This window comes from Scyliorhinus canicula, chromosome 9 (assembly GCF_902713615.1).
Source record: "Scyliorhinus canicula chromosome 9, sScyCan1.1, whole genome shotgun sequence".
Classification (NCBI taxonomy): Eukaryota; Metazoa; Chordata; class Chondrichthyes; order Carcharhiniformes; family Scyliorhinidae; genus Scyliorhinus; species Scyliorhinus canicula.
The window spans coordinates 9,864,936-9,880,050 of record NC_052154.1 but is presented as its reverse complement, the minus strand read 5'-3'; the positions used below and the strand labels follow the sequence as shown (position 1 = coordinate 9,880,050).

General features: G+C 44.5%; 1 long non-coding RNA gene across 2 annotated transcripts in view; it reads right to left on the bottom strand.

The window, feature by feature from the left end:
• Positions 1–647: 647 nt before the first annotated feature.
• The window catches only part of LOC119971089, a 179,856-nt gene continuing 165,388 nt past the window's right edge, over positions 648–15,115 (bottom strand). For both annotated transcript variants that reach the window (XR_005461734.1, XR_005461733.1), the window contains exons 3-5: positions 13,351–13,429; positions 8,102–8,514; positions 648–1,639 (exon numbers count right to left, since the gene is read on the bottom strand). This is a non-coding gene — a long non-coding RNA (uncharacterized LOC119971089). The remainder of the gene's footprint in view (positions 1,640–8,101; positions 8,515–13,350; positions 13,430–15,115) is intronic.

The window sequence follows — 15,115 nt, the reverse complement described above, 5'->3', positions numbered from 1 at the left end:
ACGGTTCGCCACGCCTGAGGGGGTGTGAACCACAAGTCTTTGAAGAGCCGGCCCAACTTCCTGAGAATGGTGGAGGGCGAGGACATGCCTAAAGCCCCATGGTGGAGTCAGCCAGTATGGGGATGTAGGGTGCGAGCTCGTGACCTGAACCAAAAGGTTCCAACGAGAATTGGAAACCAGGGGAATCGGGGTTGCGAATCCTGGGATGGGATACCGGCTGCCAGTTTTGAAGATCATTGACGTCTCCCTAACTCGGAGAAAAGTCTAGCCCTTGAACAGGCGAAGGCTCCATTGGTGAATTGAGAGAACCACCTTTTGATTGAAATGGCAAACCAAGGACTCATCTGGACTTGAAAGATCCCATTGCAAGGTGGGGGGGGAGGAGGATCGCTGGTGACCTGGACAATTATTATCTTTTCATCAGAATCAGATTATCTGGTTAATGTCACATTGCTGTTTGTGGGATCTTACTATGCACAATGTGGTTGCTGCCATTCCCATGTCTCATCAGGAATATTGAAAAAAACATTTATTTGGCTGTGAAGAGCGTTCAAATATCCTGAGGTCAGGAAAGGCACAATATAAATGGAACATAAATGCGAGCATGGGCCAGTTTGGCAACATGAACTTTTTCAGTGCTGCAGATCTGAGGAAGCTGTTTGTGCATCTTTATTTTGTTTTGTTTTGGTAAATAAGAACAAATAACCCACAGAATAAAAAAAGGAGAAAAGAATTAGCCTGGAAATGCTCTCATTGCCTCGATATGGAGCTCGAAAATTAAATGTTCTCAAAAATCCATTGTACAGTTGTCATAACAATTAAATATAATTATACAGACAAAAAGATACATGGCTTTGATATAATCATAGGATACAATACAATAGTTATACCATTGTGATGTTTGGTCTGAAATACCGGAGTGTCTTTAAAGGATTTAGTTGTGACTTCAATATGAAACAATGCTTAATTGAAATAGTCATTAATTAAACGGCGGAACAGAATCCAGGGGCTGAATGGTTTCCTTTTTTCTTCTAAACCCTTACACATTACTGTAATACAGGAGGATTATTCTTGTAAGCTAGGAAAACAGATCTCCCTCCTAAGAAGTTAATAAAAAAATTCTTCCCATTTACAGTGGATTTCAAAAAATGGATGGGGATCTTTCAAAAAATGGAGGTCCTGTCCCTGGGTAGTGTCCCGGCCTCTGAACCAGAAACCCAAGGTATGAGTCCTACCCCAGGATATGGTGGCCAAGGAAGTTGTGTTTTCTGCCCCCCTCCACCTTCTTCAACAGAGGACCTATGTTTGCTACTTTCCAGTCTGATGGAACCAAATGAATTTTGGAAAATTGACCCTAATGCATCTACTGTCTCATTAGCTACCTAGGACTAATGTGATCTAGGATGAAGTCTATGAGGACCCGTAGACTTGTCAAATGAAAATCGCTTCTTGTCATAAGTAGGCTTCAATTGAAGTTACTGTGAAAAGCCCCTAGTCGCCACATTCCGGCACCTGTTCGGGGAGGCTGGTACGGTAGCCACAACTCCTTCAGTTTGCTCAGTCCTGCTTCCTTAGTCATTGTAATTTAGCCAAATTCCTCTCTCCTCTCCACCTCCAGATTTAAAATTACTGGAATGTTCTGTAGTGAAAATAGAAACAAAATATCTGTTAATTTCATCCGGCATTTCCTTAATCTCCACTATTAACTCCCCATTCTCATTCTCTGGAGGATCCACACAGACTTTACTTACTCACTTCCTGTTTAAATACTGTAGAAACTCTTGCTATCTGTATTGAAATTTCTAGCTGGCTTCCTTTCATACTCTAATTTCTTTCTCCCGATTGTCCTTTTAGTCATTCTCTGCTGTTCTTTATATTCTGACCAGTCACCTGACCTGCCATTCATCTTTGCAGTTATGTCTTTTTCTTAATTTTGACGTTTTCCTTAACTTCATGGATTTATTTGCGCTGATTCAATGTGGGGCAATGGGACATGTTCTCATATTTTGGCACTGAAAATCACCATTAAGCGATTGCACGTCACGGTAGCATGGTGGTTAGCATCAATGCTTCACAGCTCCAGGGTCCCAGGTTCGATTCCCGGCTGGGTCACTGTCTGTGTGGAGTCTGCACGTCCTCCCCGTGTGCGCGTGGGTTTCCTCCGGGTGCTCCGGTTTCCTCCCACATTCCAAAGATGTGCGGGTTAGGTGGATTGGCCATGCTAAATTGCCCGTAGTGTAAGGTTAATGGGGGGATTGTTGGGATACGGGTTACGTGGGTTTAAGTGGGGTGATCATTGTTCGGCACAACATCGAGGGCCGAAGGGCCTGTTCTGTGCTGTACTGTTCTATGTTCTATGTTATAATGCAAGCTGCGTTCAGGGAAAGAATCTCTCTTCAGTGTTATAACAACAAGCACATTGGACCATTAGCACGGGGCAATGTCTGAGTGCCCTTCACCACGTTGTAATGAAAAATATAATTGACGCTGAACCCAAAAAATGTTTCAGCAAGGAATGACCAAAAGCTTTGTCATAGAGTAACTCATGAGGGAGATCTTAAAGAACATCTTAAATAAAGATGTCTTAAGTAAGCACGGCAGGTAGATACAGTGGTTAAGAAAGCATATGGCATACTTGTCCTTATTAGCTGAGGCGTAGAGTTTAAGAGCAGGGAGCTTATGCTGGAACTGTATAAAACATTGGTTAGGCCACAGTTAGAGTATTATGTACAGTCCTGGAATCCACATTATAGTAATGGCACTGGAAAGGGGATTTGCAATGATGTCACCTGGGCTGTAGAGTTTCACTTATGAGATTGTTTAGAAAGAGGTTGATTTCCTTGGAGCAGAGGAGACTGAGGGGGAACCTGATTGAGATGTATAAAATTATGAGGGGCATAGATGGAGTCGACAGGAAGAAACCTTTCCCCTTGGTGGAGGGATCAATGACCAGGGGGAAGAGATTTAAGGTAAGGGGCAGGAGGTTCAGAGGACAATTGAGGAAAAACATTTTCACCCAGAGGGTGGTGGGACTCTGGAACTCGCTGCCTGAAAGTCTGATGGAGGCAGAGACCCTCATAACATTTAAGAAGTATTTAGATGAGTACTTGTGATGCCAAGGCATACAAAGCTCTGGGCCAAGTGCTGGAAAATGGGATTAGAATAGTTAGGTGGTTGTTTTGACCGGCACAGATGTGATTAACCAAAAGGCCTTTTCTATGCTGTGGACCTCTGTGACTCTGAGGAGAGTGAAAGACAGATCGGGTTTAGAGAGAGTGATCTGATTGGATGACTGAAAGCATTACTGCCACTGAGCAGGGACAGACAGAGTTATGTAAGAGGCAGGAGTTCTAAGAATGGGGATGTTGAGGGACGTTGTAGCGTTGCAGATAAAACGAAGAGGCTACAGAGACATGCAGGAATGTGGAAAAATATACCAAGCCACTTCACAGAGGTGGAAGGAGGAAAATAAATGGACGATGAGCCAAAGAAAATGAAATTAGATGGGATAAACATCCTTCAATCCGGCAATGATGCTCTACAAGATATATTGCAAAAACCCATCGAGGGTCCCTCAACAGCACCTTCCAAACTTGCGACCACTACCACCTAGAAGGACTAGGGCAACAGATACATGGGAGAATCATTATCTGTAAGTTCCCCTTTAAGCCACACACCATCCTGTCATGTGAAAGTACCTTTAAGAAATGGGTGTTTATAAATGGGTGCTTAAGTAATGTACCTTTAAGAAATGGGTGTGTATATAAATATCTGTAGTGCGAGTACCTTTAAGAAATGTGTGTTTATTACTGCAGTGATGTCAGGGAGTGGGTGGAGCTGCGCTGTCTGTCAGATTTTTACTTTCATTTTAGGCTGTTTGCTGCAGGGTGTGTTTTAGTTTTGTTTTCAGAGCTGGATAGCTGCAGTCATAGCAAGAAGGTGTATGAGTTTCGCTCTGTAATCTAAAGACTGTAAATCGATCCTGGTGATTTAAAACTAATAACAGTAGTGACTTTAACCTGATGTGCTTCTGGTAAAAGGTGTTTTAAGTCTTCTGGATATTAAAAAGGAAAGCTTAAAGGTGTTCTTAGTGTTGTAGTCTTTGGGGGTTGTATTTGAATTAATGGTTACTAAGATGTTCACTGTATGTTTTAAAAAGGTTAACTTGAGTTCATAGAATAAACATTATTTTACTTTAAAAAATACTTTTCCATTTCGGCTGTATCATACCTGCAGAGTGGCCTGTGTGCTCCCCATAAGCACAATCTATTAAAAGTTGTGGGTCAGGTGAACTCCATGATACACTTTGGGGTTCTCTAAACCCTGACCCATAACAAATCCTGACTTGAAACTATATTAGCCTTTAATTGAATGATCATTAACCCCATACAATGCAAAAGAAGACCATTCGGCCCATTGAGTCTACACTGATCCACTCCGCCCCATACATGTAATCCCATAACCTAACCTGCAGATCCCTGGACACTAAGGGCCAATTTATCATGGCCAATCTACCTAGCCTGCACATCTTTGGACTGTGGGAGGAAACAGGAGCACCCGGAGGAAACCCATGCAGACACGGGGAAAACGTGCAGACTCCACACAGACAATCACCGAATCGAAAGCTGGTCTCTGACGCTGTGAGGCAGCAGTGCTAACCACTGTGCCACCGTGCCGCCCACTTTCACTGTCTCTGGGTCAAAATCCTGGGGCTCCTTTTCCATCAGCACTGTGGGTTGGCCTACACCAGTTCAAGGAGGTGGCTCACCCTAGTGCTTTCATTGTGCTGAAATCAAGTTGTTGACTATAATATATCAGTTCCCAGTACCTCATGCCTGCGGAATCCTTCGCAACCTCAACATTTCCTTGGTCCTGCAACCAAATATTTTCAAGAGAGTTGTTCAAGGCTTTGCGGCGAACGTCACGCTCCTGACAGCACCAGCCAAAGTCAAAGAACTGATGGTCTGTGCATTTAAACATCATAAGAACATTAGAACTAGGAGCAGGAGTAGGCCACCTGACCCCTCGAGCCTGGTCCGCCATTCAATGAGATCATGGCTGATCTTTTGTGGACTCAGCTTCACTTTCCGGCCCGAACACCATAACCCTTAATCCCTTTATTCTTCAAAAAACTATCTATCGTTATCTTAAATACATTTAATGAAGGAGCCTCAACTGCTTCACTGGACAAGGAATTCCATAGATTCACAATCCTTTGGGTGAAGAAGTTCCTCCTAAACTCAGTCCTAAATCTACGTCCCCTTATTTTAAGGCTATGCCCCCTAGTTCTGCTTTCACCCGCCAGTGGAAACAACCTGCCCGCATTTTTCCTATCTATTCCCTTCATAATTTTATATGTTTCTATAAGATCCCCCCTCATCCTTCTAAATTCCAACGAGTGCAGTCCCAGTCTACTCAACCTCTCCTCATAATCCAACCCCTTCAGATCTGGGATTAACCGAGTGAATCTCCTCTGCACACCCTCCAGCACCAGTACGTCCTTTCTCAGGTAAAAAGACCAAAACTGGCTATCAACTCATCGCTCCTTCTTGACTTATTAAATATTGTCTCTTATTCTTTTCAGTCTTTTGGTGACCTCTGCTTTTGGATCTTAGTTCAGAATTGGGGAGCAGATGGCAACTCCTTCCTTGGCAAAATGGTGTTCCACAGCCATTACTCAAAGTGCAGCAGGTGATGTTTTATCTGGAGGTGTCTTTGTTCATGTTGCTGGTGGTGCTAAACAAGACCAATGTGGTATTGACATAATTATCAGCATTACAAGGGTTAATGTAGAGTCTAGAGTAGCCACTAGAGGGAGCTACAGATACAACTATATAAGACAGTGATGCGAGACCTTTGGGGAGGCGTGTACACAGGGGCTAGCTAGTGAAGGTGATAAGAGCAGATAATGTGAATAAGGTTAGAGTGTAGTTTATTCCAGCAGTGAGATTAGCAGTAGATGAGCGTAGTTAGATTTTATTGATCAGTTGTGTATTCTTAAGGACTAAGTGTTGAATCCCAGTTTAGTAGAGCAAATAAAATCATAGCTTAGTTTAAGTTAAAAGCTATTCTGTAGTCTTTGTAAGCACCAGGCCAACGATCCTAAATAAGGAACACAGAGAACACCACAACCAAGATTGAAAATCATCTTACCAGTACAAGGTGTACTGTAGGCAATGTACTTGCAGTGTCCATTCAGCATGTTGTTCCTCCCGATTCCGCAAGGTGACAGTGCATTAGGGACAAAAAGCACACGCAACAGCCCATTTGGAAATGAGGAGAAATTGAAACCAGAAAGGTCGGAGGAGCAATGACCACAGGTGATTAAAATAGAAAAATGAAATTCATGACAGTGCAAGAGTTTGGGAGTTAGCAGTGAGGTAATGATCAACCACTACAAGTCAACCTTATCACCGAATAAGTTTCCGGGAACATAAAGGAGGCCCTCAAAAGGCTGAGCTTTGATAAAGGGTAGAATTAAATTTTTTAAAATATAAGACTCTATATAATGTTGAAGGTAGATTGGATTTTGAAATGATATTGATCCAGCTGCCTGTTACATACCTCTCAATGTAATGATTGGAAATGATAATTAGGAGAGACCTGTGATGGATAGCTGATTGGATATTACTGCCGTTTACAATCAGAATCACCCGCAATTTGAGGCGAAAGGCTGATTAAATGTACTCGGTTATAATTGATCTCAGCTATTGGGTGTTTGAATGTTCTTGGTTCTGAATCTGGAGTGATAATATTGCTCATGCCTCAAGTTATTTACTGTAAACATTATTCTATTGATTATGCTTCATTTTATATCTTGTATAACGACAGTTGATATATGTTGACTCCTATTGAATTAACTTTGATGTTTGTGAAGCTAATTTGTATCTGCTGTAGGACATAGTCCCCAAAGAAGTCCACTGCCTCAGTGACAGAAATCATTGGATTATTTATGAATATGATTATGTTGTCAGAAGGTCAAGCCTTATTTATCGCCATTGATGCCCATTGGAAAATGGGTGAACATCCAGTGCTTCTGGCAGTGTCTTGGGACCAGGATGGGAAACAACAAGGCAGAAGGGTGTGTCCTACAGATATTACTCGCGTTGGAGTGAGCCAGAGATCATCATTACCGATTGCAAAGTTTTGAAGGTTCAATCTGCAATGTTTTAATAAACTGGTGCGTTCGGATGAAAGGTTAAATACCCAAAGAACTGTTCAATATGTGTCAATCACGCAAAACGCAGTATAAATAGGACAGAGGGGAGTGGAGTGGGTCCTGTGATCAGTGGAATAACATTTTCCATTGGAATATTTTTGTGCTACAAATTAGAGGCCAAAGTCATAAATGCAGTGAAAGGGCTCAGATGGATTCAGCGAGGCCACTCTTCAAATTGCAAACCATTAAAACTGGATGAATTGAGCGACTTTGAAAGCAGATCAATGGCTGTGGTACTGAGCGCCACCACTTTTGAAACGCGTGCGAATAAACAGGATGGATTCAGCCCTCCATTTCTCTGCAGTGATGTGTTGGTTGCTCTGGAACTGTGGAACACATACAGGCTACCAACACTTAAAATAGTACAACACCTTTATTAAGCTAGAAACTGTTGAACATACTTTCACTCTGTGTTAACACGATGTTAGATTAAACTAAAGACCTATGCCTATCCTAACCAGTCTATGCACTCAGCACATGGTGAGAATCTGTGCTGTAAGCTGTAAGCTCTGTCCTTCTGAAAGGCTGCATCCCGAATGAGCAGGAAAACTGATGCCCTCTGTCTTTATAGTGAGTGTGCTCTAACTGGTGATTGGCTGCGGTGTTGTGCGTGCTGATTGGTCCTACTGTGTGTCCATCAGTGTATGTGTCTGCACCATGATATACTGGTGTATATTATGGCAAGCAGTATCCTCCAGCCCACATCCCGCCGACAATTCTGACCCCTTGGCCATCCCCAATTTTAAATACCCCGGCGATGGTGGCCGTACTTTCTGCAGCCAAGGCCTTAAAATTCCTCCTTAAACCTTTCTGACTCATCATTACTCTCACGTCCTTTACCGTACTCCTTAAAATCTAACGTTTCATGAAGCTTTTTCTCACCAATCTGTTATGTCCTTTCTGGCCTGGCATTATTTATTCTTTCACTGGATGGGAGTGTAGCTGACTGGGCCAGTATTTGTTCTCCACTTCTAATTGCCATTGAGACGATGCTGGAGTGCTCTCTTCTTGAACTGCTACTTTCCATCTGATGTAGTAACGCCCGCAGTGATGTTAGGAAGGTAATTCAGGATTTTGGCCCAGTGGTGATGCAGGAACGGCGATATATTCCCACATCAGGACGGTGCATGGTTCAGAGGTGAACATGCAGGTGATGGTGTTTCCACTGTTATGGGCCAGAGCTTGAAACTCCAAAGTGTATCTTGAAGCTCAGCTGATTTATAACGTTTTGTTGAATTTGGCGAGGATGAGCACAAGGACCTTCACTTCAGGTGATTCATCAGACTTCCTAGGCACTTTTATCAAAGCAAAGTTCATTATAAGAATGTAGTTAACGTATATAAAACACTTAGCAGGAATTTGTTATAAATTACAAAACTGAAAAACCAAAACAGGTAGAGTAATCTATGTATATAACTCTTAATGAATCCCCCTTAGCTGTTCCAATTCAATACAAAATCCAATAAAACCCCTTTCTAGGACATGGCCCAGCACACTGTAATATCACTTGAATGGGTCTGGTCCTTTCCCTGAGATCGGAAGGCCCTGTCCACCACCACTGCACAATGTAACTCTGCCCTACTCTGCCCTACCCACCATCCATGGGAGACCTTCCACCCCTTACCAGAGACCATCAATCCCCAACCCCACCTCCGTGAGCTGGTTTAGCTCACTTGGCTAAATCGCTGGCTTTTACAGCAGACCAAGCAGGCCAGCAGCACGGTTCAATTCCCATACCAGCCTCCCCGCAGGTGCCAGAATGTGGCGACTAGGGGCTTTTCACAGTAACTTCATTTGAAGCCTACTCGTGACAATAAGCGATTTTGATTTCATTTCATTTCATTTTCAGTCGCACCTGTGTGGTAGATAAAGAGCAGTCCAGGCAAAAACAATGAATGAAACTCACTGTTTTCACTTCCCTGGCCCTTACCTGCTGTCTCAGACAGAGGTCTGGAAAGCAGCATCTGTTACTTGATGGAAAGCCAAAACCACATCATAAGGCTTTAGACTGTTGGGTGCGAATTGGCTGGATTGGATTTGTCCTCATTTTCATGTATGGAACATACCTGGGCAATTTTCCACATTGTTGAGTACATGCTAATGTTTTAGCCGTACTGTAATAGCTTGGCTGGGGCCCCAGCAATTTCTTAAGCTCAAGTTTTCAGTACTGTTGCGAGACCATTATCAGGGCTCCGAGCCTTTGCAGTATCCAATGCCTTCAGATATGTTTTAGTATCAAGTAGAGTGAATCAACTTGGCTGAAGACTGGCATCTGTGATGAGGAGGCCAAGATGGATCACCTACGGGGTAATCTGGGTGTAAATGGCTGCAAATGCTTTCGCTTTGTTTTTTTCACTGATGTGCTGAGCTCCTCCATCACTGAGGATGGGGATATTTATGGAGCCTTCTCCTTCGGTTGATTGTTTAATTGTCACCGACCATTCATGACTGGATCTGGCAGGACCTCAGAGCTTAGATCTCATCTGTTGGCATTTGGTTGATAATACTCCCCTGAAGCATGTTTCACTGAGGTAAAGGCACTATATTAATGCAATTTGTTGCGTAGATGAAATAAATCAATAAGTCATGAGTAAGTGTTAAAAGACAATAGCCTGCTCCGGGTCAGAGAATCGGCTGGGTGGGGGAGGGGGGGAAACGAGAATCGGTGCCAATCGGACCCACGCGGTCGCTGCAGCATTGGTCGGGAGCTGCTGAAATAGGCCTCTGTGGCAATTCTCCGCGCGCGACGGGCCGAACTCCCGCCGAGTTCCGCCGAGTCCCACCGGTGTGGTTCAGACCTGGTACCACCCGGCGGGAGCACAGACCTGCGGTGGATCTGCACATTCTGGTGGGGGGGAATGGGGGGATCTGATGCCAGGGCGGCCTCCACAGGGTCCAGGCCTGCAATCAGGAGCTTCCGATCGGTGGGCGGCCGCGATCTGATGGGGGGGGCCTACATCCTGCCACGCGGACTGCTGTTCGGTCGCCGACATATGGCTCCGCGCCGGCGCTGGGAGACAGAAACCAAGCACATGCGCCGGCGTGGAGACAGCCGTGGCGCACATGCGCGGACCTGCGTCGGCCATGGCGCGCAGGCGTGGACCCACGCCGGCTGTGTAGGGCTGGATTTCGGTGCCGGAGCAGCTCTCAGCACTCCAGCACCACTCTAGCCCCTGAAGAAGAGGAGAATTACTGGGCCTGGAGGTCCGTTGACGCCGGCATCGCTCACGATGGTTTTGACGCCGGCGTCATCACTTGGCCGCGGTATCGGTGAATGCTGGCCAATGAGCGTGATTCTCCGTCCTGGGATGCGCACCACGCTTCCGACGGGATGGCGTCGGGGTAAAATTGGGATTGATGCTGAGCCCCCACCTGATCATAATGCTCCAATCACCTGCTGGCAGCAGGAACAAGGTCCACGTTGCACACCAACAGCAGCATGTATATAAATACAAATTGGTCTCATTGACTTTGCTTCAACTACTACCTGTGGTAATGAATTCCACAGGCTCGTCACTGGGTGACGAAATTCCTCCTCATTTCTGTCCTAAATGGTTTACCCTGTATCCTCAAGCTGTGACTCCTGGTTTGGGACACTCCCACCTTTGGGAAAATCCTTCTTGCATCAATCCTGTCCAGTCCTGATAGAATTGTATGGGTTCTTATGTGATCCCCCCATATTCTTCTGAACTCCAGCGAATACAATCCTAACCGACTCAATCTCTCCTCATATGTCAGTCCTGCCATCCCAGGAATCAGTCTAATAAACCTTCACTGCACTCCCTCTTGAGCAAAAACATCCTTTCTCAGACAAAGAGTCCAAAACTACACATAATATTCCAGTTGTGGCCTTACCAAGGCCCTGTATAATTGCAGCAACACATCCCTGCTCCTGTACTCGCATCCTCTCGCTATGAAGGCCAACATATCATTCACCTTCTTTACTGCCTGCTGTACCTCCATGCTTACTTTCAGTGACTGGTGTAAGAAGACACCCAGATCTCGCTGCACATCCCCTCTCCTAATTTATGGCCATTCAGATAATAGTCTGCCTTCTCATTTTTGCAACCAAAGTAGACAACCTCGCATTTATCCAAATTGTACTGCATCTGCCATTCAGTTGCCCACTCACTCAACTTGTCCAAATCACACTGAAGGATCTCTGCATCCTCCTCACAGCTCACCCTCCCACCCAACTTGATGTCATCTGAAAATTTGAAGATATTATATTTTGTTCCCTCATCTAAACCATTCAAATTCATCACGAATAGCTGGGGTCCCAGCACCGATCCCTGCAGTACCCCACTAGTCACTGCTTGCCAATTTGAAAAAGACCCATCAATTCATACCCTTTTTTTATGTCTGTCAACCAGTTTTCTATCCATCTCAGTGCACTACCCCTAATCCCATTTGCTTTAATTTAACATGTTCATCTTTGATGCGGGAATTTATTAAAAGCCTTCTGAAATGCCAAATAAATGACATCCATTGGCTCCCCTCCGTCAACTCTGCTGATTACATCCTCGAAAAATTCCAGTAGATTGGTCAAGCATGATATCCCCTTGCAGACTCTGTCCGATCCTGTCATCCTTGTCTCAGTGCTCTCCTATAAAATGTTTGATAATGGATTCTAGGATTTTCCCCACTACCGACGTCAGGCTTACTGGTCTACAATTCTCTGTGTTCTCTCTACCTCTCTTTTTGAATAGTGGAGTTACATTCGCTACCCTGTCGTAAATTTACTTGCAAAAAATCCTGCCCATGTGATTCCTTGCCCAGAGGACCAGAGCACGGAGAATCACACGGGGCCAGAGAATATGGTGCCCAGCTGAGTCATTAAGACTTGCATCCTCCCACTGTCATGCGGGCATGTCCCTTGATCCACAGCTGCCGGTGGGGGGGGGGGGGGGGGGGGGGGGGGGGGGGGGGAGAGCGGCGGGGGGCAGCAGGGGCATATAAGATGGATCGGCGCCGATTCCATTTTCCTCACAACGCTGGATTCTCTGCCGCAGCGGGAACTCTGTTACCAGTGGCGGGTGTTAGAGATTCTTGCCCCTTTTTGTTGAAGCTTTCTGCATGATGAAACAGAACTTCCAGTCCTACTCTGCAACTTGGACCAAGCAAAGGAAAAGAAAAACAAGACTCACATTTATTCCACACTGAGCTCGGAGGTGCTTTAAAACCAATGACGCCAACTTGAAATTCAGACACTGGGAAGCAAATAGACAGGGTGGACAGTCAGAGACGTTTTCCCAGGGTAGAGGGGTCAATTACTAGGGGGCATAGGTTTAAGGTGCGAGGGGCAAGGTTTAGAGGAGATGTACGAGTCAAGTTTTTTTTACACAGAGGGTGGTGGGTGCCTGGAACCCGTTGCTGGAGAGGGTGGTGGAAGCAGGGACGATAGTGACGTTTAAGGGGCATCTTGACAAATACATGAATAGGATGGGAATAGAGGGATACGGACCCCAGAAGTGTAGAGGATTTTAGTTTCGACGGGCAGCGTGGTCGGCGCAGGCATGGAGGGCTGCATGTCTTCATGATCAGGGGAGCCATAGAACATAACATAACTAATTTAAATAATGCATAATAATAATTATCTTTATTAGTGTCTTATATTAGGCTTACATTTAACACCGCAATGAAGTTACTGTGAGAATCTGTGCAAAAGTAAGGGTACACAAATGTTTTATGCTTTTAAGTACTAATAAGGCAGCAACATATCATATATAAAAATTTGGTCAGATATCTTAGCCATAGGGCAGCACGGTGGCGCAGTGGGTTAGCCCTACTGCCTCTTGGCGCTGAGGTCCCAGGTTCAATCCTGGCTCTGGGTCACTGTCCGTGTGGAGTTTGCACATTCTCCCCCTGTTTGCGTGGGTTTCGCCCCCACAACCCAAAGATGTGCAGGTTAGGTGGATTGAACAGGGTAAATTTCCCCTTAATTGGAAAAAATGAATTGGGTACTCTAAATTTAAAAAAAAGAAAGATAGCTTAGCTATTTGCAGCAAAATACACCTTTTCAACTTACCCTTTCTGCTAGGATCTTACAATCAATAATAAGGAAGGCATGACCTTTCCTTTGGACACACAGCATGATTTGCACCTGCAAGTTACAGATAATTGAGACTTACACCAAGTCTTGAAAGCTTCTTTCTCCATCATCTGATCAAAAGTTTCGCTCTCAGCTGGTACCAATCGATTTGACAGTTTCTGGTATTTAAATGAAAAGAAAAACAGTAGAATCTCTGAGTCCTCCTTATAGCTCTCAGAAAATCGTTCCCATTTTACATCCTGTGCCTGAGAAATATTAATAGAACAATCAAGGAATACTTTTGACATATCGAACAATTGAGGACCGTAGCGATTTTCTTTTCGCCTGACAATGAAGGTTGCAAATCTCTTTCAGCACCTCTTCGCACCATTCAGAAAGGACAAATCGGCCTGTTGGAATCACTGGCGTTTATTTCATGTGTATCCATAAAATTATAAAATGACTTATCAATAGTTTTGATTTTTCACTTCCAACACCAAGTTTAGTTATAATTTTAGTATGGAACAAACTGAAAGCAGAATGATAGTGTGCAACTTACGTGATGGGAGCTGGGAGGGGTGTCTATTGTATCGAAATTGAGTATTTAATTGTATTGAGGCCATGGGAATTAATTGGGGATTCACTTGTGCTCCAATAGGTAGACAGAGGGAGGCATGGCTATATTTGTAGCTGAGTGTCGCTGGCGAGGGGGCATGTGGTGTCAGCAGACATCGTCGAGTCCTTCCATGCCGGGCGGGTACCACGGGGCTTTATCGACCCCTTTAATCACATTTTGTTTTGATGTTTTCAAGTTTCCTTTGCCATTCCTTTTTGTTCAACGCAATATCTTTTTAAGGGGCTGCTTTTTTGATTTGTTCCTTTGTTTGTTTGATTTTGTTTAATTGGTTCAATCCAAAATTGGAAATGTGGACCGAAATTTGTTAATTCCCCCCCCCCCCCCCCCCCACCTTTTGTTAGTTGCTTTTAATTAAAAGTGTATAAATAGACAGAAACTATGACCACTGGGTTTAGCTTTGTAATGCGCGTGTTTGTAAATATAATAGTATAAGTCGACAGAAACTAGACTTAATCTATTTCCTTCACCACTTGGGTCTCAGTATGAGAACAAAGATGTTACATTTTTCTTAAATTCGCCTTACCTGACCTGTTTTTATCCTCATGCAGCATTTCGACCCCTTGCACTCCATTTCCACAAAACATAGGCAGCGGGATTGTCCGTCGGCCTTACCCCCCCGCTTCGCAGGCAGCTTACCCCTCCCTCTCCCCGCGCGTTTCCCGACGATGTGGGGGTGGCTACAATGGGAAACCTCATTGGCGGGCTGTGGGATCGGAGAATCTCGCTGTCGGCGGAGGTGCACCGCGCCGGAAAACGGTGCTGGTGGGACGGGAATGCCGCCCAGGAAATATTAAATGCAAAATGACCAACATTCATGTCCGCATCACAAGGCACTGTGTTCAAATCCAACTGCTGGGCTTCAGTATAAAAACCAGGGCTGACTCTTCAGTGCAATACTGAGGGAGTGTGGCACTATTGGAGGTGTCATCTGCTGGATGATACTTTTAAGTTAAGGCCCCATCTGCTTGGATGCAAAAAAGCCAACCATGCTGTTTGAAAGAAGAGCAGGAGAGTGATCCCCGATGACTTGCCAATTCTTTGTCCCCCAATCAACTTCACAAAAGAAACAGATGAATTATAATTTTATTGTGGGAGGGTTGCTGTGCGTCACATTTCCTGCATCATAATAGTGACAGTACCTCAAAAAATACTTCATTGGTTGTAAAGTGCTTTGAGATGTCCAGTGTTCATGAAAAGTGCCAAATAAATGCAACTCCTTGTTTAATTT